Source organism: Papio anubis, chromosome 7 (assembly GCF_008728515.1).
Source record: "Papio anubis isolate 15944 chromosome 7, Panubis1.0, whole genome shotgun sequence".
NCBI lineage: Eukaryota > Metazoa > Chordata > Mammalia > Primates > Cercopithecidae > Papio > Papio anubis.
Window position 1 is genome coordinate 29,505,407 of NC_044982.1, and position 24,736 is coordinate 29,530,142.

The 24,736-nt window shown below is 42.9% G+C and overlaps 1 protein-coding gene and 1 pseudogene across 10 annotated transcripts in view; one reads left to right on the forward strand and one right to left on the reverse strand.

Moving 5' to 3' along the window:
• Positions 1–8,015, reverse strand: part of TMEM63C (transmembrane protein 63C) — an 83,815-nt gene extending 75,800 nt beyond the window's left edge. For 6 of the 10 annotated variants that reach the window (XM_021941428.2, XM_021941432.2, XM_021941433.2 and 3 more), the window contains exon 1: positions 7,614–8,015. The gene's annotated coding sequence lies outside the window, so the exon portion shown is untranslated. Of the gene's footprint in view, positions 1–508; positions 1,792–7,613 lie in introns of those variants that run through there. The other 4 variants (XM_021941431.2, XM_031667937.1, XM_021941430.2 and 1 more) reach the window with 1 other exon arrangement.
• Positions 8,016–9,800: 1,785 nt separating this feature from the next.
• On the forward strand, positions 9,801–10,474 carry LOC110743809 (annotated as a pseudogene).
• Positions 10,475–24,736: the final 14,262 nt, after the last annotated feature.

Sequence of the window (24,736 nt, forward strand, 5' to 3'; positions counted from 1 at the left end):
CATTGTTCCCCTGGGGGACCAGGAGCCCAGCCAGCCTGGCAGCAGCGCAGCAGTGACGTTGTCATAACCCATAACGGCGGAGCAGATTGCCCCCTCCCGTCCCAGCCCAGAGAGTGGGCGGCAGAGCCCCGGGGAATCCCTGGGTGGGGGAGAGGGTAGCCCAGAGCGGTAACTCCCACCTGGCTGTCAGGCAGGAGGCCGGGGACCCCGCAAGCAAACCTCCTACCCACCTCCATCCCCCCACCCCAGTGAAGACCGGTCTACTAACGCCACGCCCTCCCGGGTGGGCGGCTCAGGCCACCCTTTCCTGGGTACAAGCTAGAGACAGCCAGCGTGGCAAGGGATTGTGGCGCAGTCTCCCCTACCCCCATCCCTCCCAATGCAAGGTCTCAGAAAGCACAGAAACAAGCAATCCTTCCCCGCCCCCTCCCCGTGGGGGACCTAGATCCTGCGCCCCTTCTTCCCGGCCCGACCAGCCCGGGTCACTGCACCCGCGTAGCGTGCTCACCACATCTGCGTCCTCAGCACCGCGGCCCCAGCCCCAGGCGCGGCGCTCAGGCCGCCAGGCTGCGGTGACAAGCTCCACGCTCCCCACCTGGGAGGAGACTGCCAGCGGGTCCTCCTCTTCGCCGGCCGGGCGAAGCCAGCCCCACCTGGCAAGGGAGTGTCAGCAAATTCCCTTCTGCATCACCACGAGAGAGGCATCCCGGCTCCTCCCAAGCAGGGGCCAACCTTGGCCCCGCCCCAAGGCTCCTCTGACCTGCAGGGGAACCCGGGCTGGCGGATCCTACGCGAAGACCCAGGCTCCGCCTCAGAGACCCTGTGGCTACCAGGAACCATCTGCAAATTACCATCTTAAACGCACAAGGCTGCCGGTCCCTGGTTCCAGCTTGCTTCAGCTCCCCTGATGCACTGGGCCTCGGCAGCTCTTTGCCACCTCCCCTCGCCCTCCCTGAGGCCTGTCCCCTTTCCCAGTCTCCTTAGTCCATCAGCCAGAAGCAAGAAAAGCCACCCCACTCCCACAAAGGTAGCCCTCTGCCCCGCCCAAGGACCCGGTCCTGGCACCAGCCCAGTGGCTGGTACCCAGCTGCTACCCAGACTCCTTCTTCCCCAACAAAGGAGCCATCTGCAATTGGCCACAGCCCCACTCGGGAGGCCCAAGGGAGTGGGCTGGGTCATTTCCAGTTTGCGGTGGGCCACACTCCTGCAGGTCTCAGAGTTTCATCAAAGTCCTGACCACTCTGCTATGTAGACACTGGTTTTGACCCTGAGGACAGGTGCCAGCGTTTGCAATCCCCAAAGATCAGTGTGCAAAACAAGGGGCAGTAGTAAACAGCCTCTCCCTCCCAGGCAGGAGCCTAGGCACATTCATGTCATAGACATTATCTGCACTCGCAGTACCAGGTAATGGGAGACAGCTAATGGGAGAGGAGCCACTGCCCAGCGCTCTCTGAAAGTGACGCCCTTTCACCAGTTAGCGCTGTTAGCAATATAAGAAGGCCACAGAGGAAGCCGTGTGAACACAAGGTCATGAGGTGCCAGAGGATGGGCTCAAAGGCTGGTTATGCTTTCATGGGTTGATTTCCCCATAACCAGTAGCAGAGCACCCCCTTCCACACAACCCTGCCAGACTGGCACACCCTGGTCATCTCCCTCTTCCTCTGACCCCCTGGTTCTCATGACCCAGCCACCCCAGGAAGACCCAAGGGTGAGCCACATAGACACATTCCGTCAAAGTCTATCCATTATGCAGTCAGTCACCCACTCATTCCATTTTTTTTTTTTTCTTCGAGACAGAGTCTCGTTCTGTCGCCCAGGCTGGAGTGCAGTGGCTCGATCTCGGCTCACTGCAAGCTCTGCCTCCCAGGTTCACGCCATTCTCCTGCCTCAGCCTCCCGAGTAGCTGGGACTACGCCCGCCACCACGCCTGGCTAATTTTTTGTGTTTTTAGTAGAGATGGGGTTTCACCGTGTTAGCCAGAATCGTCTTGATCTCCTGACCTCATGATCTGCCCACCTCAGCCTCCCAAAGTGCTGGGATTACAGGCATGATCCACCGTGCCCGGCCCACTCATTCTTTTATCTTTTTCATTCACGGGACAGGAAGGCTTTTGACCATCTATTCTTCAGTGGCAACAGGGCATCAGGGTCTAGGTTCCAGCCCTTGCTTAGCGGCTATCATGCTGTGCAACCTTGGGTAGCTCACTTGATCTCTCTTTGTTTTTCCCTCTCATCTGTAATTCTGAGAGGGCTGGGCTAGTTGGAGTCTCAGACCCCTCTGCTGTGACACTTGTATTCTCCTCTTCTAGGATAAAGACCGGCGGGTACAAAGACAAACCAGATCAATACAAGAATAGCGCTGGGAATGCTAGCTGCCTGCGTTTCAGTCCCAGCTGGGCCACCTAAATATGGGACTTAACCTCTCTGTGCTTCATTTTTTTTTTTTTTGCATATGGAAAATGGGAAAAAACAATAATCATAAGCTTAAAGGGTGATTGTGAGGATTAAATGAAATATTGTATACAAAATAAATGCTCTGCAAAGATTCATTGTTGTTGCTGTAGTTATGCTATTCATAGTCTGGTGGGACAGCATGAATTCTCAACAGAAGCGGTTTGTCTGTTCCTTCTCTGCTTCATCATCACAGCAGCTGTTAAACCCATACCCAACCCCATCCACGTCCTAGAGGAGAAACCTGATAAACATCAACGACATGCCATAAAGAGAGGCCAGGTGCGGTGGCTCATGCCTGTAATCCTAACAGTTTGGGAGGCTGAGGTGGGCAGATGACTTGAGGTCGGGAGTTCGAGACCAGCCTGGCCAACATGATGAAACCCAGTCTCAACTATAAATACAAAAATTAGTCAGGTGTGGTGGCAGGCACCTGTAATCCCAGCTACTTAGGAGACTGAGGCAGGAGAATCACTTGAACCCAGGAGGTGGAGGTTGCAGGGAGCTGAGATCGCACCACTGCACTCCAGCCTGGGCGACAGAGTGAGACTCTGTCTCGGGGAAAAAAAAAAGAAAGATGCAGTAGTATGTAGAAGCCAGGTGTATTACACCTGTAAAACCCAGCTACTTGGGAGGCTGAGGTAGGGATTTCTTGAGGCCAGGAGTCAGATCAACAATTGATGATGATGATGGATGGAATGAATGAGTGGATGGAATGGAATGGAGTGGAATGGAATGTAATGGAATGAAATGGAATGGAAGGAAATGATGATGGAGGGAGTGGATGGGGGTGGAAGGGGAGGGGAGGGAAGGAGGGAGGGAGGGAAGGGGAGGGAGGGGAGGAGGAGGGAGGAGATGGAAAGAAAGAAAGAAAGAAAGAAGGAAGGAAGGAAAGAAGGAAGGAAGGAAGGGAAGGAAGGAAGGAACATGGAAGGGTGGACCTGACAATGGAAGGAAGGAATGGAAGAAAGGCCCTTCTACCTGTGACACTGAAAACACTTATCATGCTTTTACTTGTGTATTGGGGTGGGAGTGCTCTTTGGCCTGAGTTGTCAAATCTGAAAGATTATGCCTGTTATTGTCTCTCATGACTGCATTGTTAACCTCCAATGTCTGGTCTGGGGAACATAATCCAGAACAAGGCAGCCAAACAAAAGGACTCTGAGTAACCCTCACAGTGAGCTGAGATCACACAACTGCACTCCAGCCTTGGCGATGTGAACCAGACCTCGCCTCAAAAAAAAAAAAAAAAAAAAAAAAGAGAGAGAGAGAGAGAGAGGTACAGAAAGGGGGATGGAAGCCAGATGCGGAGGCTCACACCTGTAATCCCAGCTACTCGGGAGGCTGAGGCAGGAGGATTTATTGAGGCCAGGAGGTTAAGACCAGCCTGGGCAATATAGAGAGATCTACATCAGAGGTCAAGCTGTGGCTCAAGCCTGTAATCCCAGCACTTTTGGGAGGCCTGAGGCTGCTGGATCACGAGGTCAGGAGATCGAGACCATCCCTGGCTAACATGTAGGAAACCCCGCTCTACTAAAACAATTTTAAAAACTAGCCGGGCGGGTGGCGGGCGCCTGTAGTCCGGTTACCGGGAGGCTGAGGCAGGAGAATGGCCTGAACCTGGGGAGGCGGAGCTTGCAGTGAGCCCAGATCACACTGCACTCCAGCCTGGGTGACACAGACTCCGGCCTCGAAAAAAAAAAAACAGAGATCTACATCAGAAAGGAGAGGAGAGGAGGGAGGGGAGGGGGGGGAAGGAAGAGAGGGAGGGGAGGGAAGAGGAGGGGAGGGGGGAGGGAAGAGGAGGGAGGGGAGGGAAGAGGAGGAGGGAAGAGGAGGGAGGGGAGGGAAGAGGAGGGGAGGGAAGAGGAGGGGAGGGGAGGGAAGAGGAGGGGAGGGAAGAGGAGGGGAGGGGAGGGGCGGGGCTTTTTCTGCAGATGGCCTTGTGTCTTCAATCGGAGCCCACCTTTACTTACTCCACACAAAATTTCAACAGATCCAGTGTGCTAGAGACTGCTAAGAGCCCCTTTTCTTTCCCTCTTCCTTTTTGCAGTAGAGCTCCCAAGGGTAAAACCTGGATTTACGGCTTCCCTACTAGAGACCACATATCCCAGAACCCCTCGCAGCCAGGTGGAGGTATGAACTAAGTCCTAGCCAGTGAGATATGAGTGGAAGTAATAGGTTTAATTTCTGGGCCACATTCTTAAAAGGTAGCTGGCTGTTCTCTACTTCCTCTTTCCGCTTTATGAAGACTGGGATGTGGACATGGGGTGGAGGAGAGGGCAGCTTTGATGATGCTGACCAGGACAACCCCCTAGAGACAGGGCATCAAGGCAGGAAGAACTTGAGTCACCAGATGACCTGGAGAAGTGCCCTAGAATGCTGACCACCTTGCATTTTTCCCATGGGAGAGCAATAACCTTGTAAAGTCACTATTATCTGGTCTCTGTTGCAGCAGCTGAACCAATAGCCTAAAGGAGAAGCCACTTTCCTGATTTTCAAACCCACAGCAGATGAGCAGGAGCATGTTAGAAGGAAAAAGGACTAATAAGAAAGCAAGTACAGTGAAAAGGGCAAAAGTCAACAGCAAGAGAAGAGAGAACAATGATAAACAAACAAAACAAAACAAAACAAAACAAAAACTTGACCAGGCGCGGTGGCTCACGCCTGTAATCCCAGCACTTTGGGAGGCTGAGGCAGGCGGATCACAAGGTCAAGAGATCAAGACCATCCTGGCCTACATGATGAAACCCTGTCTCTGCTAAAAATACAAAAATTAGCTAGGCATGGTGGCGTGCACCTGTAGTCCCAGCTACTTGGGAGGCTGAGGCAGGAGAATCGCTTGAACCCAGGAGGCAGAGGTTGTAGTGAACCGAGATCACACCACTGCACTCCAGCCTGGTGACAGAGTGAGACTTCGTCTAAAACAAAACAAAACAAAACAAACAAACAAAAACCCCACAAAGCTTAGGAGTTTGGAGTCACTTAGCATAAGGTCATTCCAATAGACCTTGAAGGCATCATTGTATCATAAGGTAGTAGTGGAAACATGCTCAGAACAACCATCCTGCATCACTAGAAGAAGTCATTGACCAAATCCTTTATTTTAAAGGAAAGCAACTGTGTATTTAGAAAGTATTCCCAATCAAAAGTGGTTAAAATGGAATAAAGCTTGTATATTTGGGGGAGAAACCTTCAGCATCTGGAAAACTCAGTCATCCAAAATTACACCTTTCCTCAATGATGAGAAATCAGAGATTTAGATTAATTTATATTTACCTTCTCCCTCATTAGATTATGAATTCTTTTAAGGTCAGATTATGTCTCCTTTTTCTTTTAATTTTTAATATTGAACACTGTGCCTTGACTCAATAAATACTTTCTAATGGCTTTGGGGGTGAAGTCTATGTTTCCTCGGATGACAGAGCCTAGGATGGTCCCACTAGCTGATTTGGAACACAGATGCTCCTCGACTTAGGACGATGACATTACATCCTGATGAACCCATCATAATTGGAGAATAGCATAAGTTGAAAATGCATTTAACCCACCTGATAGGGTTTGGCTGTGTCCCCACTCAAATATCTTGAATTGTAATTCCCATAATCCCCAAGTGTCATGGGAGGGACCTGGTGAGAGGTAATTGAGTCATGCCGTTCTTGTGATAATGAGAGTTCTCACGAGATCTGATGGTTTTATAAGGGGCTTTTCCCCTTTTGCTCAGCACTTCTCTTTCTGCTGCCATGTGAAGAAGGATGCGTTTGCTTCCCCTTTCACCATGATTGTAAGTTTCCTGACACCTCCCCAGCCATGTGGAACTATGAGTCAATTAAACCTCTTTTCTTTACAAATTATCGGGTCTCAGGTATGTCTTTATTAGCAGCATGAGGACGGACAAACACACCACCTAATCTACCAAACATCATAGCTTAAGCTAACCTACCTTAAATGCGCTCAGAATACTGATATTAGCCTATAGTTGGGCAAAATCATCTATCACAAACCCTATTGTATAATAAAATGTTGAATATTTAACACTTTGTTATAAAATGGGCTTTGTGTTAGATGATTTTATTTATTGAATACTGAAAGTGAAAAACATAATGGTTGTATGGATACTTGAAGTATGATTTCTGCTGAATGCATATTGCTTTTGCACCATTTTAAAGTCAAAAGATTGTAAGTAGAGTCGTTGTAAGTTGGACTGCCTGTAGTGATCAGTGAAATTGTCTGAGATCTTAAACTAGCCCAGTGAACAACTGCAGGGACCCAACCCTCATAGTTTTATTGAGCCTATGGTGGGCCTGGGAACTTGCCTCTGTTATCTAGAAATAATTTCATCATACACACTCAAGCTCACAAAGACCTACACACACAAGAATGCTCATTGCAGAATTGTTTGTAATTGCAAAAACAACAATAACAAAAAAAACCCTCATAACTGTGCACAGCCTACATAAATGTACATGGGTTTTCTGTAGCACCCAGGTGAGATGTTCAGGAAAAATCAAAATGAGAGAGAAAAGGCAGGAAGTGAAAGCCACACACCAGTGTCCCTATCACCCTAAGGCCTGATATTGGGTGACGCTGCTAGGCAGAGGGTAAGCAGGGGTCCATGGGCTTGGAGATGATGGGAGTCAGACCACAGATTTTACTACAGGACCCAGAATATAAACATATGCCACTGACAGGGACAGTATTTTCAAGGCAGAGCCAATACACTGTTTATACTTTAAGTAGCAAGCCACATACTCTAGGGTATCCCTGATCCTAAGAGCCAAATAAAAACTCTCTAAGAAAGTGGATTCATTTTGGGAGCTCAGCTCCTATCACATGCTCTAATCTGCCTTTCCAGACAGAAGGGAATTTGATTTCCTGTGCAGAAAGTAGCAGGAAAATGTATTGGAATGGAAAACCATTTTTCCAGTGCCCTCTGCCTAACCAGACACAGGGTTGTGGTTTTCTAGAGAGAAGAAGACTTCAGGCTTAGGTCTAGACACACAGCACTGTCCCTACTTGGAAGCTGGTGTTCCCCAGTGGAGGAGTCAGGCCCTATGATCACTCAGCCCTGCCACAGAAGAGAATCCAGGCCTCCCTTCTTCTGGGACAACCCTGGCCTCTCTGCCCTCTCTTACCCCTGGCCTCAGACTGGGCCCCACTCACCAAGGCCCCGGTGGGTAATCTTAGCCAGCAGCAATCTCTTTTACTAGTACTTCTCCCCTGGAAGAAGAGAAATTCACAGCTGGTAGGAGGTCATTGTTATCCACCGCCACTATCACTTAATGATATTGGAAACTTCTGGGCGGGTGAGGTCAGAAGCAGGTGTTGATGACATCACAAAAGAAACACCACTGTGTTGTACTGGAACTCTGGGGTTCTGGTATCATTTCTTCACCCAGGATTGAGCTCAACTGAACATTTTCAGACAGATCTGGGGGTTGAAGCCTGCATAGCCTCACCTCAATTCTATCTTGAGCCTGGCTGATGCCCTGCAGAATTAGATCCGTAAAGAATAACTGCCGGCCGGGCGCGCTGGCTCACACCTGTAATCCCAGCACTTTGGGAGGCAGAGGCAGGCAGATCACGAGGTCAGGAGTTCAAGGCCAGCCTGGCCAAGTTGGTGAAACCCCGTCTCTACTAAAAATACAAAAATTAGCTTGGCACAGTAGCGGATGCCTGCAATCCCAACTACTCGGGAGGCTGAGGCAGGAGAACCGCTTGAACTCGGGAGGCAGAGGTTGCAGGGAGCCAAGACCGCACCACTGCTCTCTAGCCTGGGTGATAGAGCAAGACTCTGTCTCAAAAAAAAAAAAAACACATGGGTCCTTGCACTGATATTTTATTGAGGCTATAGAACTCCCCTGCTCCCCCAAACTGATACTCATGAGGCAGAAATATGAGTTTCTTCTAGGCCACGAAGTGAAGATCTCCTCTTCAGGGCCTCATGTCCAGGCTCTTGAAATCAGCTCTGTTGTACCCCTTCCCCTGGGTGTTGGTATCTGTTTTCAGTAATGAACCTTTTCTTTGTTGTATAAGCTTTATCAACTTTGTGAAATATAATACATATACAGAGAAGCATATACCATACAACAACGAGCACTACAATGAATAATTATAGAGCAAACTCTTGTGTAGCGACACTGTTTAATAAATGTTCGATAAATGAACATTATCACCAGAAGTTTCCCTGTATTGGTTCCCAATCCACTCCTTTCTTTTCCAGTCCCTTCCCTGCACAGAGATAGCCCTATCTTGACTTCAGTCTTTCCTTGCATTGCTTTGTACTTTTACCACCTGATTATTCATTCCTAATCAATATGGTTTGCTTTGGTCTGTGTTTTAAGTGTACATTAATAGAATTAGAGTATAAATATACTTTTATGTTGGGCTGTTAGAACTCAACATTGGTTTTTTTTTGTTTTTTGTGTTGTTTTATTTTTTTGAGATGGAGTTTCACTCATGTCGCCCAGGGTAGAATGCAATGGCACAATCTCGGCTCACTGCAACCTCTGCCTCCCAGGTTGAAGTGATTCTTCTGCGTCGGCCCCCCAGGTAGCTGGGATTACAGGCACGTGCCACCACTCCCAGTTAAGTTTTGTATTTTTAGTAGAGATGGGGTTTCACCATGTTGGCCAGGCTGGTCTCAAACTCCTGACCTTAGGTGATCTGCCTGCCTCAGCCTCCCACAGTGCTGGGATTATAGGCATGAGTCACCACGCCCGGCTTCAACATTGTATTTTTAAGATTTATCCACACTGTGGTATGCAGTTGGAATTTATCCATTTTCATTACTCTATTGTTTGACTATGTCATAAACTAATCCTTCCTGGTTTGTTTGGCATTTGTTTTTATTTCCAGTTTTTTATTAGTGAGTGCTATGATTTGAATGTTTTTCGTCTCCTCCAAAATTAATTAATTAATTGAAAAATATAGGCTGGGTGTGGTGGCTCACTCCTATAATCCCAGCAGTTTGAGAAGCTGAGGCCAGCAGATTGCTTGAACCTAGGAGTTTGAGATCAGCCTGGGCAACATAGTGAGACTCCATCTGTTAAAAAATACAAAAATTAGCTGGGCATGGTGGTGTGCACCTGCAGTCCTAGCTACTCTGGAAGCTGAGGTGAGAGGATTGCTTGAGCCTGGGAGGCAGTGGTTGTAGTGAGCCAAGATTATGCCACTGCACTCTAGCCTGGGTGACAGAGTGAGACCCTGTCTCAAAAAAAAAGAAAGGAAAGAAAAAGATGGTAAAGCAAGAAATCAATCATTTTAAACTGTTACACAGCATAGAAATAGAAGTAAAATGTCCATATTATTTTATATAAAGCCCACATAACACTGAAATAATACACGACAATGACTTCCCACAAAAATTATTTCTTAAAAAATTATTTGGTTGACAGGGTCTTAAGATGGCTGCCAGGCGGCTGCTTCCTGACAGAAGAAAAGATATCGAGTGGGCTGGTACCTCCTGGCCTACATGAAAGTGATGTTGAGTCAAACTCTGAAGATGAAGCTACATTGGAGAGCTCTAGGCTTAACTTACAGGAAGATAAAGAGGATGGGAACCTCAGAAAAGCAGAAATCATAGATTTCACAACAGATGAAGCAAAAAGTGAAACAGAGTCAAATGTAAATGCCTAAGAGGAGTGTCCTTCTGGAATTCCCTTAGATACGCGGAATTGAACAGTCCTCAAATGCAGTCCAGTGGAAGGAGCTTCCTCAGTATTTTGGAGTCGATGATAGGTTTGACCCCTCTGTTAAAAGGAAAACTGTTGAGAAGGCCTCAAAAAGAGGATGGAGCAGGCTGTGGAGGAGTGGAATATTGAGAAGGCTGAGGATCTCAGCAACCAGCTAGCTACTCGAGAGCTTGGTGTAAAAATTGCCAAAGCAGTTGTCTGCCACAATTTTGTAAAAGCCAAAAATGGAGACTAAAAATTCACAGGACTGCCCGAAAAAAGAAGAAACTCACGTGGGGGTTTGAAGCAAAGAAGAGATGGGCAACCAAAAGCAACGTGGGATATATGTAACTTGCCAGAATGCTTGAAGACATTTGTAGACTCAAATGCTCAATTTACCGAGAACGTTTTCCTGCCTATGTTAAATGTCAGAAAATTGATAGCACTAGAAAAGAAATAAGCATAAAATTTGGGAGTTTGATTATCAGCTCTTTTCAATCTTTCTCTAAGGACTTTGTCCTATTGAAGTGAACAAAACGAAGCATTCTGTTATTTTTATAAGAAATGTAAGAAAAAATATAGAAAAACAGAAAGGATTTTGTTTATTTGTATAAACCCACAGTATAAAATCAGTTTTGCAGCCAGTTGCTGTGGCTAATGTCTGTAATTCCAGCACTTTGGGAAGCCAAGGTGGGCGGATCACTTGAGTCCAGGAGTTCGAGACCAGCCTGGCCGGCATGGTGAAACCTCATCAGCCGGGTGTGGTGCCACATGCCTATAGTCTCAGCCACCTGGGAAGCTGAGGCAGCAGAATGACTTGAACCCGGAAGGTGGAGGTTGCAGTAAGCTGAGATCGCGCCCTTGCACTCCAGCCTGGGCGACAGACCAGACAGACTCTGTCTCAAAAAAAAAAAAAAAAAATCAGTTTTGCTGCTTTTCATTTATTTGGTTTAGCATAACCAGTGAGTTTCTTGTACTTTCTTTTTTTTTTGAGACAGAGTCTCACTCCCTGTGTCACCCAGGCTAGAGTGCGGTAGCATGGTCTTGGCTCACTGCAACCACTGTCCCCTGGGTTCAAGTGATTCTCTGATTCTCATGCCTCAGCCTCCCGAGAAGCTGGGATTACAGGCAAGCACCACCATGCCTGGCTAATTTATTTTTGTATTTTTAGTAGAGTCAGGGTTTTGCCATGTGGGTTAGGCTGGTCTTGAACTCCTGGCCTCATATGATCCACCTGCCTCGCCCTCCCAAAGTGCTGTAATTACAGGCATAAGCGATCATGCCGGCCTTGTACTTCCTTATCTGTACCCAGGGTAACTACACATTTACTGGAGCTGTGTTTTTAAGATTGATAATTGTTTATAATGGATTAGTCATAAGTGCCAAAAAGTCGCAGTTGATACTGTCTTTACAAATGATTACTTGACCTTAACGTCATAAAAGTAGTTACTAATTTTTTTATTGAAGGCAGTAGACTTGATATTTCAGAATTGCATAGTAAAAGCAATTTATTAATTTTTGTGTACTTTCAGATAAACTATTACAATAAAGAAAGGTGACAAATGTTAAAAAAAAAAAAATTCCATCATGGTTACTGCCTGAGCAAGTTGGAGCTGTGGGTGAGGGTTTCCTGGAATGGGGACAAGTTGGTTCCAGATGGTTTTGATACACCTCATTCTGCAACCCTCCTTTTCATACTCCAGCCCTATAAGAAACACATGGTTTGGAAGTGGTACTAGGAAAACTTCCTCTTCTCTTCTTCAGACTTGTTTCCTTACTTCTTTACTACTTTGGTCAGTATAACATGGCAGCTGCCTCTGAGGGGTCAGTCATTCTCCTTCAGTTCACTCACAGATTATGAGCCAGGTAATCTATTAAAACCCTCTAAATGTTCTTTGTTCATCCAGAATCCCTTTCCAGGAAGATGTCTCTTCTTGCACTTTGTGAGATTCTATTCAAAATAAGGATTTTGAAAAGCTCTGACATATTCATGGGAATCTAGAGAACAAGTGCATGCTCAAGAAAAACATGAGAAAACCCTAAGCTCTCACCTCTGCATGACCTTCAGTCTCTATGCAAGAAGAAATTGAAGACAAAGGCAGAGTTGTAAACTGCCTAACTGAACTCTGAAGGCATGTCCCAACAGCACACACAGGCTTATCTATAAAGACTGGGAAATTTTACTGTTTTTTTGTCCCAGGTGTTTAAGGAAATCTCTTGTCCGATCACTAGCTGATCATTAAGCTAATGGAACAGAGACTTCTGTGACCATACACACAGACACACACACACACACATGCACACACAAAGAGTTTTCAAAATTAGTTCAGAAAAGGCACTAAACAAACAAACAGCAACAATTACAACAGGCAGGAACAACGAACCCAAGAAAAATCTGATTTCCAGAGTTGCCAAATTATAATATTCAAAATGTTCAGTTTTCTACAAAAATTATGAGGCATGGAAAAAACACAAGAAAGTATGGCCCCTACAGAAGAAAACTGACAATTGATAGAAATTATTCCTGAGGAAGCCCAGACATTGGGCTTACTTTTAAGAGACTTTAATTCAACCATTTAAAATATGCTCAAAAAGCTAAAGGAAACCATGTACAAAGAACTAAAGAAAACCATTAGAATATCTCACAAATAGAGAATATCAATAAAAATATCAAACTTATAAAAAAGAGCCAAATATAAATTCTAGTGCTTAAAAGTATTACTGAAAGGACAATTTTATTAGAGAGACTCAACAGCAGATTTGAGCAGGCAGAAGAAAGAATCAGTGAACTTGAAGATAAGTCACTGAGATTACTCAGTCGGAGGAGCATAAAAAAGAAAGATATAGAATAACGAGCAGACTTTTAAAAGACATCACCAAGTATACCACAACATACGCATAATGGGAGTTCCAGAGGAGGTAGGGGAGTCTAATAGAAAGAATACTTGAAAGAAATAATGGGCAAAAACTTTCCAAATTTGATGGAAAACATTAGTCTATACATCTAAGAAACTCCAAGTAGTATAAACTCAAAGAGGTCCACATTGAAACATGTTATAATTAAACTGTTCAAAGATAAAGACAAAGATAGAATCTTGAAAGCAGCAAAAGACAAGCAGTTTAACACATAGAAGTAATGCTTAATAAGATTAACAGCTTATTTCTCACTAGAAACCATGGAGGTAAGGAGGCAATGGGATAGACCATTACAAGGACTGAAAGAAAAATAGCTGTCAGCCAAGAATGCTATATCCAGCAAAACTATCCCTCTGGAATGAAATAGAAATTAAGAAATTTCCAAATAAAAACAGAGAGTTTGTCAATAGTGCCCTATAAGAAATGTTAAAAGGAGTCTCTCATGCTGAAATGAAAGGACAGTAGGCAGTAATTTGATTCCACATAAAGAAATAGAGAATACTGGTAAAGGTAAATATAAAAGTCAATATTAATGTATTTTTGGTCTGTATCTCTTATTTTTTCCCATATTATTTGAAAGGCAACTATATAAGTAAAAATTGATGATATATATCTATGATAGGCACAAATGTGTAAAGATGGAATTTGTGACAAGAGCAACATAAAGATGGGGATAGAACTATATAGTAATGAAGTTCTTATACTGAAACAGTATTAATCTAAACTAGATTGTTATAAATTAAATGTTAATTTTAATCCTCAGGACAACCACTATGAAAATAACTAAAAAATATATAGTAAAAGAAAAGATGAGGAAATTAAATAGTTTATTAGAAAATATCAGCCAGGCATGGTAGCTCATGCCTGTAATCCCAGTACTTTGGGAGGCTGAGGCGGGTGAATCCTTTGAGCCCAGGAATTCAAGACCTGCCTAGGCAATAAGGCAAAATTCCATCTCTACAAAAATACAGAAATTAAGCCGGCATGGTGGTGTGCACCTGTAGTCTCAGCTACTTGGGAGGTTGAAGCAGGAGGATCACCTGAGCCTGGGAAGTGGAGGTGTCAGTGAGCCAAGATTGTGCCACTGCACTTTAGCCTGGGTGACAGAGCAAGACCCTATTGCAAATAAAGTAAAATAAAATAAAATAAAAAATATATTTAACACTAAAGAAGGCAGTAATAAAGGAAATAAGGAACAAAAATGGTATGAAACACAGAAAACAAATAGCAAAACAGCAGAAGTAAGTACTTCCTTAATTACTTTAAATGTAAATGAATTAAACTTTCCAATCAAAAGGCAGATATTAGCAGATGAGTTTTTTAAAATGATGTAACTATGTGCTATCTACAGGTGATTCACTTTACATTCAAAGATACAAATAGGCTGAAAATGAAAGGATGGAAAAAAAGTATACCACGAAAACAGTAACCAAAGGGAGTGGGGGTGGCTATACTAATATTGGAAGCAATAGACTTTAAGACAAAAATTGTTACAAGAGACAAAGAATGACATTATATAATGGTAACAGGGATACTCCATCAAGAAACATAACAATTATAAAGATATATGCACCCAACAACAGAGCCCCAAAATATATGAAGCAAAACCTGAAATAATTAGAGAAATAGACAATTAATAACAGTTGTAGATTTTAATATTCCACTTTAAATAATAGATAGAACAACTACACAGAAGATCATCAAGGAGGCCGAGTGTGGTGGCTCACACCTGTAATCTTAGCACTTTGGGAGGCCAAGGCAGGCGGATCACCTGAGGTCAGGAGTTCAAGACCAGCCTAGCCAACATGGTGAAACCCTGTCTCTACTAAAAATACAAAAATTAACTGGGTGTGGTGGCAGATGCCTGTAATCCAGCTACTCGGGAGGCTGAGGCAGGAGAATCACTTGAACCCAGGAAGTAAGGGTTGCAGTGAGATGAGATTGTGCCATTGCACCTCAGCCTCGGCAACAAGAGTGAAAACTCCATCTCAAAAAGAAAAATTTTAAAAAAAAGATCATAAGGATATAGAAGACTTGAAGAGTACTATAAACAAACTAGACCTAACAGATATTTATGGAGCACTCCACTCAACAATGACAAAATACACATTCTTCTCAAGTGCACATAGAACATTCTCCAGTATAAATCAGAACACAAAATAAGTCTCAATAAATTTTAAAAGATTAAAATCATAACAAAGTATGTTTTCTGACCACAATGGAATAAAACTAGAAATCAATAACAGAAAGAAACCTGAGAAACTCATAAATATGTGGAAATTAAATAACACACCCTTAAATAACCAATGGGTCAAAGAATAAATTGCAAGGTAAATTAGAAAATATTTTGAGATCTATGAAAACTATAATACAACATGCAAAAACTTATGGGATTTAGTAAAAGCAGTGCTTAGAGGGAAATTTATAGTTGTAAATGTCAACATAAAAAAAAACAAAGGTTGCAAGTGAATAACATATCCTTCTACCTTAAGAAACTGGAAAAAGAAGAACAAACTGAATCCAAAACAAGAAGAAAGAAGGAAATAATAAAGATTAGGGTGGAGACAAATGAAATAGAGAACAGAAAACAATGGAGAGAATGAGCAAAACCAAAAGTTAGTGTTTTGAAAACATCAACAAAATTTTTAAAAATCAACAAAATTGATGAATCTTTATCTGGACTGAATAAGAAAAAAAAAGAGAAGACCCAAATTACTAAAATTAGGAATGAAAGTACAAACATTAATAATGACCTTATAAAAATAATAATTTTAAAAGATTATAAGAGAATACTATGAACAACTGTATCCCAACAAATTACACAACCTAGATGAAATGGACAAATTCCTAGACAAATAAGCTACCAAAACTTATTTAAGAAGAAATAGAAAACATAAATAGATCAATAACAAGAAAGGAGATTGAATCAGTAACTAAAATTTTAAAAGAAAACTTCAAACAAAGAAAAACACAGGATCAGATGGCTTCACTAGCAAATTCTACCAAGTGTTTAAACACTTAACACTATTTTTTCCTCAAACGCCTCCCCTAAAAAGAAAAGGATGGAACCCTTCTGAACTCATTCTGTGAGGCCAGTATTATCCTAGTACCAAAGCCAAAGATATCACAAGACAAGAAAACAAGAAACCAACATCCCTTATGAATATAGATGCAAAAATTCTTAACAAAATACTAGCAAACCAAATCCAGCAGCATATTTAAAGGATTATATACCATGACCAAGTGGGATTTATCTCCAGAATGCAAGGATGGTTCAACAGACGAAAATCAATCAGTGTACTACACTATATTAAAAGATTAAAAGAAAAAACACATAATCATCTCAATTGATGCAGAAAAAACACTTAACAAAATCCAATACTCTTTCCTGATTAAAAAAAAAAACAACCCCATAACACTCAACAAACTAGAAGAGAACTTCTCCAACCTTATAAAGGGCATTATATTAGCCTGTGTGGGCTGCCATAAGAAAATACTACACACTGGTTGACTTAAACAACAGACATTTATTTTATTCCAGTTCTATAGGCTGGAAGTCCAAAATCAAAGTCAGGGTTTATTTCTGGTGAGGCCTTTCTGGCTTGTAGATGGCTGCCTTCCCATTGTGTCCTCACATGGCCTTTTCTTTGTGCTTATGTGAAGACAGAGATATCTCTAGTGTCTCCTCCTCTTCTTTCTTTTTCTTTTTTTTTTAAGACAAGGTCTCATTCTGTTGCCCAGGCCAGAATGCAGTGGTGTGATCATGGCTCATTGTAGCCTCAACCTCTTGGGTTCAAATGACCCTCCCACTTAAGCCTTCTGAGCAGCTGGGACTACAGGTGCATGCCACCACACATGGCTAATTATTTTTAAAATTTCACTCTGTCATCCAGGCTAGCGTGCAGTGGTGTGATCTTGGCTCACTGCAACCTCTGCCTTCTGGGTTCAGGGGATTCTCATGCCTCAACCTCCCGAGTAGCTGGAACTATAGGTGCATGCCACTATGCCCAGCTAATTTTTTGTATTTTTAGTAGAGACATGGTTTCACATGTTGGCCAGGCTGGTCTTGAACTCCTGACCTCAGGTGATCAGCCCACCTTGGCATCCCAAAGTGCTGGGATTGCAGGAGTGAGCCACTGAGCCAGGCCAAGGCCCTCTCTTTATGATCTCATTTAACCTTTATTACCTCCTAAATATGTCCTGTCTCCAAATACAATCACGTTGTGGGTTAGAGCTTCAATATGTGAATTTGGGAGGGATACAGTTCAGTCGAAAACAGGCATCTATGAAAAACCCACAGCTCACATCCTACTTAATTATAAAAGATTGAAAACCTTCCCTCTACAGTTAGGAATAAGGTAAGGATGTCAGCTCTTTTCACTTCTGTTCAACAATGCATTGACAATTCTTCTAGGGTAATTAGTCAATAAATAAATAAAAGACAATCAGATTGGAAAGGAAAAAGTAAACCTGTCTCTATTTGCAGATCACATACTCTTATATATAGAAACCCTTAAAGAATCTACAAGAAAACACTATTAGAGCTAATAAACAAGTTTAGTGAAGTTTTAGTGTACACGAATCAGTTGTAATTCCATACACTAGCAATGAACAATCTAAAAATAAAATTAAGAATTTCATTAACAGTAGCATTGAAAAACATAAAATAATTGGGAACAAATTTTACCAAGTAAGTATAAGATTTGTACACTGAGGCTGGGCGTGGTGGCTCATGCCTGTAGTCCTGGCACTTTGGGAGGCCGAGGCGGGAGGATCACCTGAGGTCAGCTACTCAGGAGGCTGAGGCAGGAGAATTGCTTGAACCCAGGAGGCAGAAGTTGCAGTGAGCCGAGATTGCACCACTGCGCTCCAGCCTGGGCAACAAGAGTGAGACTCCATCTAAAAAAAAAAAAAGGAAAAAAAAAGATTTGTACACTGAAAACTATAGTTGAAAAAAAATTTTTTAACAAAAATAAATAAAAGACATCCCATATTCATGAATTGGAAGACTTTCTCTGTTTTTTTTGTTTGTTTATTTTGTTTTTTTTTGAGACAAGGTCTCTCTCTGTTGCCTAAGTTGGAGTACAATGGCTTGGTCATGTCTCACTTCAGCCTCAACCTCCTGAGCACAAGTGATCCTCCTACCTCAGCCTCCCAAGTAGCTGGGACCACCACACCTGGCTAATTTTTGTATTTTTTGTAGAGATGGGGTTTCACTATGTTTCCTAGTCTGAATCTTAGTATTTTTAAGATGACAATACTCCTCAAAATGATCTACAGATTCAGTGCAACCTCTATCAGAATTCCAGCTGACTTCTTTGTAGATATATACAAGCTAATTCTAAAATTTATATGGAATTATAAGACATCTGAATGCTGATCACAGTCCTGAAAAGAAAAAAAAAAAAAAACAGCGTTGAAGGACTGACATTTCTCAATTTCAAAATGTACCACAAAGCTTCAGTAATCGGAACAATGTGGTACTGGTATAATCCAGAAATAAACCCATACATCTATGGTCAGTTTTCAACAAAGGTGACAAGATCATTTGATGGTGGAAAGAATGGTCTTGTCAACAAATAGTCCTGAAATAATTCAATATTTATATGCAAAAGAAAGAATTAATTTGGATCCCCTACTTCATACCATATCAAAAAATTAACTCAGAGCCTATCAGAGTCCTAAATGTAAGAGACCTAAAACACTGAGACTTTTAGAAGGAAACATAGGTGTAAATCTTTGTGACTTTGAATTAGACAAGGTTTCTTAAATATGACACCAGAAGTACAGGAAATGAAAGAAAAGTTGATATATTGAATTTCACCAAAATTTAAAACCTTTTGCATCAAAGGACACTCTCAGGAGAGACAACCCACAGAATGGAATAAAATATTTGCAAATCACATATTAGATACGGGACTAGTATCCAGAAAAAAATACATGTATATATTTTTTTGCTTTTTCTTTCTTTTTTTTTTTTTTGAGACGGAGCCTCGCTCTGTCGCCCAGGCTGGAGTGCAGTGGCTCCACTTCGGTCACTGCAAGCTCCACCTCCCAAGTTCACGCCATTCTCCTGCCTCAGCCTCCTGAGTAGCTGGGACTACAGGCACCCACCACCATGCCCAGCTAATTTTTTGTATTTTTAGTAGAGATGGGGTTTCACTGTGTTAGCCAGGATGGTCTCGATCTCTTGACCTCGTGATCCGCCCGCCTCGGCCTCCCAAAGTGCTGGGATTACAGGCAAGAGCCACCGTGCCCGGCCGTATCCAGAATATATTTTTTTAAAACTCTTACAATTCAGCAATAAAAAAAGACAACCCAGTTTTTAAAAACAAGCAAAGGACTTGAATAGATGTTTTCCCAAAGAAGATATATAAGTGGCTAATAAGCACATGAAGATATACTCAGCATCGTTAGTCATTAGGGAAACAGAAATCAAAACCACAATGAGATGCTACTTCACACCCTCTAGGATGGACACAAAATGGAAAATAACAGGCATTGGTGAGGATGTAAAGAAATTGAAACCTTCATACATTGCTGATAGGAATGTAAAATGGTGCAGCCACTGTAGAAAATAGTTTCGCAGTTCTCCAAAGAGTTAAATATAGCAGTACATATGTCCCAGCAATTTCACTCCTAGATATATATGCGAGAAAATTGAAAACATGTTCAAACAAAATGTGTACATGAATGTTCACAGCAACGTTATTCATAACAGCCAAAAAGCGGAAACAACTCAAATATCTATCAACGAATCAATGAATAAACAAAATGTGATGTATCTATACAATGAACTATTATTCAGCCATAAAAACGAATGAAGTACTGATATGTTCTATGACATGGATGAATCTTGAAAACATTCTAAGTGAAAGAGGCCAGATACAACAGGCCCCATATTGTATGATTCTGTCTATACAAAATGTCCAGAATAGGTAAATCCATAGAGGTAGAAAGTAGGTTGTTCACTAGCAGGAGCAGAGTGTTGGGGGGTGGTCATGGTGGCGGTGAGACTGATGGAGGGACTGAACTGACTGCTTCATGGGTATACGGTTTTCTTTTTGGGGTGATGAAAGCGTTCTGTAATTATTGGTGATGGTTGCACAACTCTGTGCACACAAAAAAACACTGTATTTTTTTAAAATGGTTTAAGGCCAGGCGCGGTGGCTCATGCCTATAATCCCAGCAATTTGGGAGGCCGAGGCGGGCAGATCACCTGAGGCCAGGAGTTTGAGACCAGCCTGGTCAACATGGCGAAACCCCATCTCTACTAAAAATACAAAAAAATTAGCCGGGTGTGGCGGCACGTGCCTGTAATCCCAACTACTCGGGAGGCTGAGGCAGGAGAATCGTTTGAACTCAGGAGGCAGAGGTTGCAGTGAGCCAAGATCATGCCATTGCACTCCAGTCTGGGTGACAAGGGCAAGAAGCCGTCTCAAAAAAAAAAAAAAGTGGTTTAAATGGTGACTTTTATGTTAATTTTGTCTGAACAACAACAACAACAACAAAACACACCTGGAGCGGATTTCTGTGTATATGGGCAATAGGAATCCAATTTCAATTTTTACCTGCAGAACTCCATTAACATTTATTTAAAAGACTGTCCTTTCCTGACTGCTCTGCAGCGCCACCTCTGTCACAAGTCAAGTGTCTGAATAAGTGGGATCTGTTTCTGGGCTCTCTGTTCTTCTGGCCTATTTGTCTATACCTGAAACCACCATTACTGTAAGTTTACTGTAAACTTAAAATCTGAGAGAGCAAGTTCTCCTACCTTATTCAACTTCTAGAGTATCTTGTCCTTTTTTAACTCTTTGTATTTAGAATCGGCTTGTCCAGTTCTAAAAACAAACCTGATGATACCTTTGGCTCAGATTGGATTAAATCTATAAATAATTTGGGGTGAATTGATATCCTTAAATTATTAAATCTTCCAGTTCAAGAATACGGTGTATTTGTATACCAAGAATATGGTAAAGTTTTATAATTTTTTCTATGAAGGTCTTGCATAGCGCTTAAAAAAATTATTTCTAAATTCAAATATATTTATATTATATAAATTATACACTGAATTTTTTTTCATTTTCAAATTATCTGTTGCTGCTGTATAGGATGTAATTGATTTTTATTTTTATTAATTTATTTTATTTATTTATTTGAGACAGGGTCTCACTCCCATCGCCCAGTCTGGAGTACAGTGGTGCGATCTTGGCTCACTGTAGCCTCAACTTCCCAGGCTCAAGTGATCCTCCCACCTCAGCCTCCCAAGCAGCTGGGACAACAGGTGCATGCCACCTTGCCCAGCTAATTTTTTTGTATTTTTTGTAGAGACTGGGTCTTACTATGTTGCCCAGGCTGGTTGGTTTTTATACACTGATTGTTTAATTCAGCAACTTTGCTAAACTCTCTTATTAATTCTTAGTAATACTAATAATTCTTAGATTATTTTGGATTAAAAGAATTTAGCCATTATTTTAAAAAAAAGTTCATGCTCCCCAAGTCTAATTACATGTGTATTATTCCAGTTGATATTGTCACCCATTATGTAGGCTCTGTTCCTTTCATCAGGTTTTCTCTCTGGTTTCCTTGAAGCCTCTTCAGACATCATCTACACCCTGGCAGAGTACACAAAAGCCCTTCACGGGAACTCAAATCGCTGTAAAGTAATTCAACTTTCCTATCAGATTTATTTATATATTTAAAAAATTAAAAAGAGTGCCCGTGCATAGTCAATGCCAGGGTTCAGGAGAGTGGTTACCTCTTGAAGGAAGGTAGGAGGAGGGGATTAGGAAGTACATCAAAGACAATTTAATGTTTTCTTTCTTACGCTGGTGGCAAGAGCATGGATTTTATTTTTATTTTTATAACCGTGAGCCATAAGAGCATGGATTTTTGGTGTGTTATTGTTTATATATTTTTGTTTGTTTTAAATATTTCATTTTTCAAAAGACACAAAGACATGAATCTCTACATGTTGGAATCTCTGAAAGTAAAAATGAAAGAACTGAAATAGGATGTTTGGGAATTGAAATAGGATATCAGGAAACCATCAGGATCTAGCCTTGGGCTCCCTGACACCGCTTCTCCTGTCCTTCCAAGATACTCCCTTGGTCCTTGCATGCTCCTCCGTATACTGGAACAGCCTAAGGGGCTCTTGGTGGAGTGGGCAGGAATAGAGGCTGTGGACACCCATGGGTCTGATGCCTCTAAGTTGGCCCTACCCACTTTTGAGCATATATTACCCTGACTTTACTGCCAGCATATTATTAGTTGTAGGAAAATATAGCTAACTACTAAGTGCCTTTAGGCTACAGTGAGACGACTTTTTCCTTGCCTTCAATTCCCTTTTGGCCGAGCAATGCTTAATATTCTCAGGTCTGTCCACTGTTTCCTTTCAGATCTTTCTGTCTTAAGCAGGAATCCTCCCTCTCTCCGATGCCTCACATTGTGATGAGCTGGAGAGCCAGCTACCTCCTTGCCCCAGCAACTTCCTTACTAGCCTAGCCCCTTGCCAAGGCATTCCAAATAATAACAACAGTAACAGTAATCGCTAACATTTGTTATACCTCACACACATTAACACGTGTATCTATCTATGTGGATAGATAGACACAGGTCGATACTATTATTATAGTTCTCAGTTAATCTTCAAAATATCACAGGTAAGGGAGACATCATTATTATAATTTGTAACGCTGTATAGATGAGGAAACCGAGGTTCAATAACTTGGCCAAGACCACATGCGCAGGAAGAGGCTTGGCAAAGACTGGAACCCAGTCTTTCTCTCTCTAGATGCTGTATTTCTTGTGGATGGTCAGGGGTGCCTGGCCAATCCATAGAAGAGTGAGAAACAATAAATCATCATTGATTTAACCCATTGGTTTCTTGGGTGGTTTGTTACAAGGCAGTATGTACCTGAAACAGATGCTGAATATTAGATTGTAGATTAATATTTTCAACATGAAGATATGTTTACAACATATTAAGTGAAAAAAAAGGAGGTTATAAAACAGTGCATGCAACACGAGTTCATTGTTGCAAAAAACAAAAGCAGATGATCTGAATCTATTCAATTCCCATTTGGGGATAGTGAGTGTTTAGATGTTGAGGGATGCTTGTATTTGCAGGAGGATGCTGATTCATTTCGATCCTATTGCCTGGAAGCTGATGACCGGAACCTAAAGCGGGTTAATGTGTGTGGAGCATCTTCCACTCTAAAGAGAGGTGAAAACCACTGTGCACCTCCTGGGGCCTCGACAGGCTCCAGAACCAGCTCTCCACTCCCACCATCACCAGAAACCCTCCTCCTCTTTATGAGCAGATGAGGTCAGAGCAGTCATTCAAAGGCAAGACCCACCTAAATAATTTTTGGACCCCAGTGTGAAATGAAAACAAGTTGCCCCTAATTCAAAAATTATAAAACTTCAAGACAAAAGAGCATTGAACCAACTGCCAGCACTTCTGGCCTGAGGCCTCATGGAAGTGCACAGACCGCACGCCCCTGAAACTGCCCTTGTTCCCAAGCTAGGGTAGGGGCTCTGCTTCCCCCTCCGCTTTCTGGAAGTAGGGGTGAGCTCCTGGAGACTTGCTCACAGAAAGTGGGGTACCTGTAAAGGAAGGGGCTGGCATCCCATGGTCCAATGGAGGCAGGAAAGGGAAGGAGAGTGGACAGAGGCAGCCGCACAGAGCCGGCAGCAGTGGAGCGGGTCGCATGCCCTGTTCGGTCAAGTAAGGGTGCATGAGTTTCTCCATGAACACTGGGGAGGTGGCTGGGGAGGAATCTCAATGGTGGACCTCTGGAGGGTAGAGCTGAGAGGGAAGACATCTAGCCACAGTAACCCTCTCCCTAGACAACTCCACCACATACCCCACTTGGAAGCCTGCCCGCAGAAGGCATTGCCCATCAGGCAGTGGTGGCCAAGAGAACAAGATCTGTGGCTGCTCCACTGCACCTCTCATCCCCCAACCCATCACACACCAACCTCAAATCCTGGAAATGAAAGGACTCCATGCGGGAGGGGAAGAAGAGAAACCCCTGCCCCCTGTTCCTAGCCTTGCTTGACGCTGGTGGACATGGGGCGGGGGCAGTCATCCTATAATTACACATGATTTTCTTTTAATTTTTAGAGATAGGGTCTTGCCCTGTCACTCAGGTTGGAGTGCAGTGGCGCAATCAAAACTCACCGAAGCCTGGAACTCCTGGGCTCATGCAATCCTCCTGCCTCAGCCTACCAAGTAGTTGGGACTACAGGCTACACACCACGACACCTGGCTAATGTTTTATTTTGATTTTCTTGTAGAGACAGAGTCTCACTATGTTGCTTAGGCTGGTCTCAAACTCCTGGCCTTAAGAAATACTCTGTGTTGGGCTCCCAAAGTGCTGGATTTACAGGTGTGAGCCACCGTGCCTAGCCGAACATGATATTTAACTTTTATTCTATTTTATTTTATTTTATTTGAGACAGGGTCTCACTCTGCTGCCTAGGCTGGAGTACAATGGCACAATCATGGCTCACTGCAGCCTCAACCTCCTGGGCTCAAGCAATCTTCCAACCTCAGCCTGTAGCTGGGACTACAGGTGCATGCCACCACACCTGGTAAATTTTTTTATTTTTTGTAGAGATGGGGTTTCACCATGTTGCTCAGGCTGGTCTCAAACTCCTGAGCTCAAGTGATCCACCGGCCTTGGCCTCCCA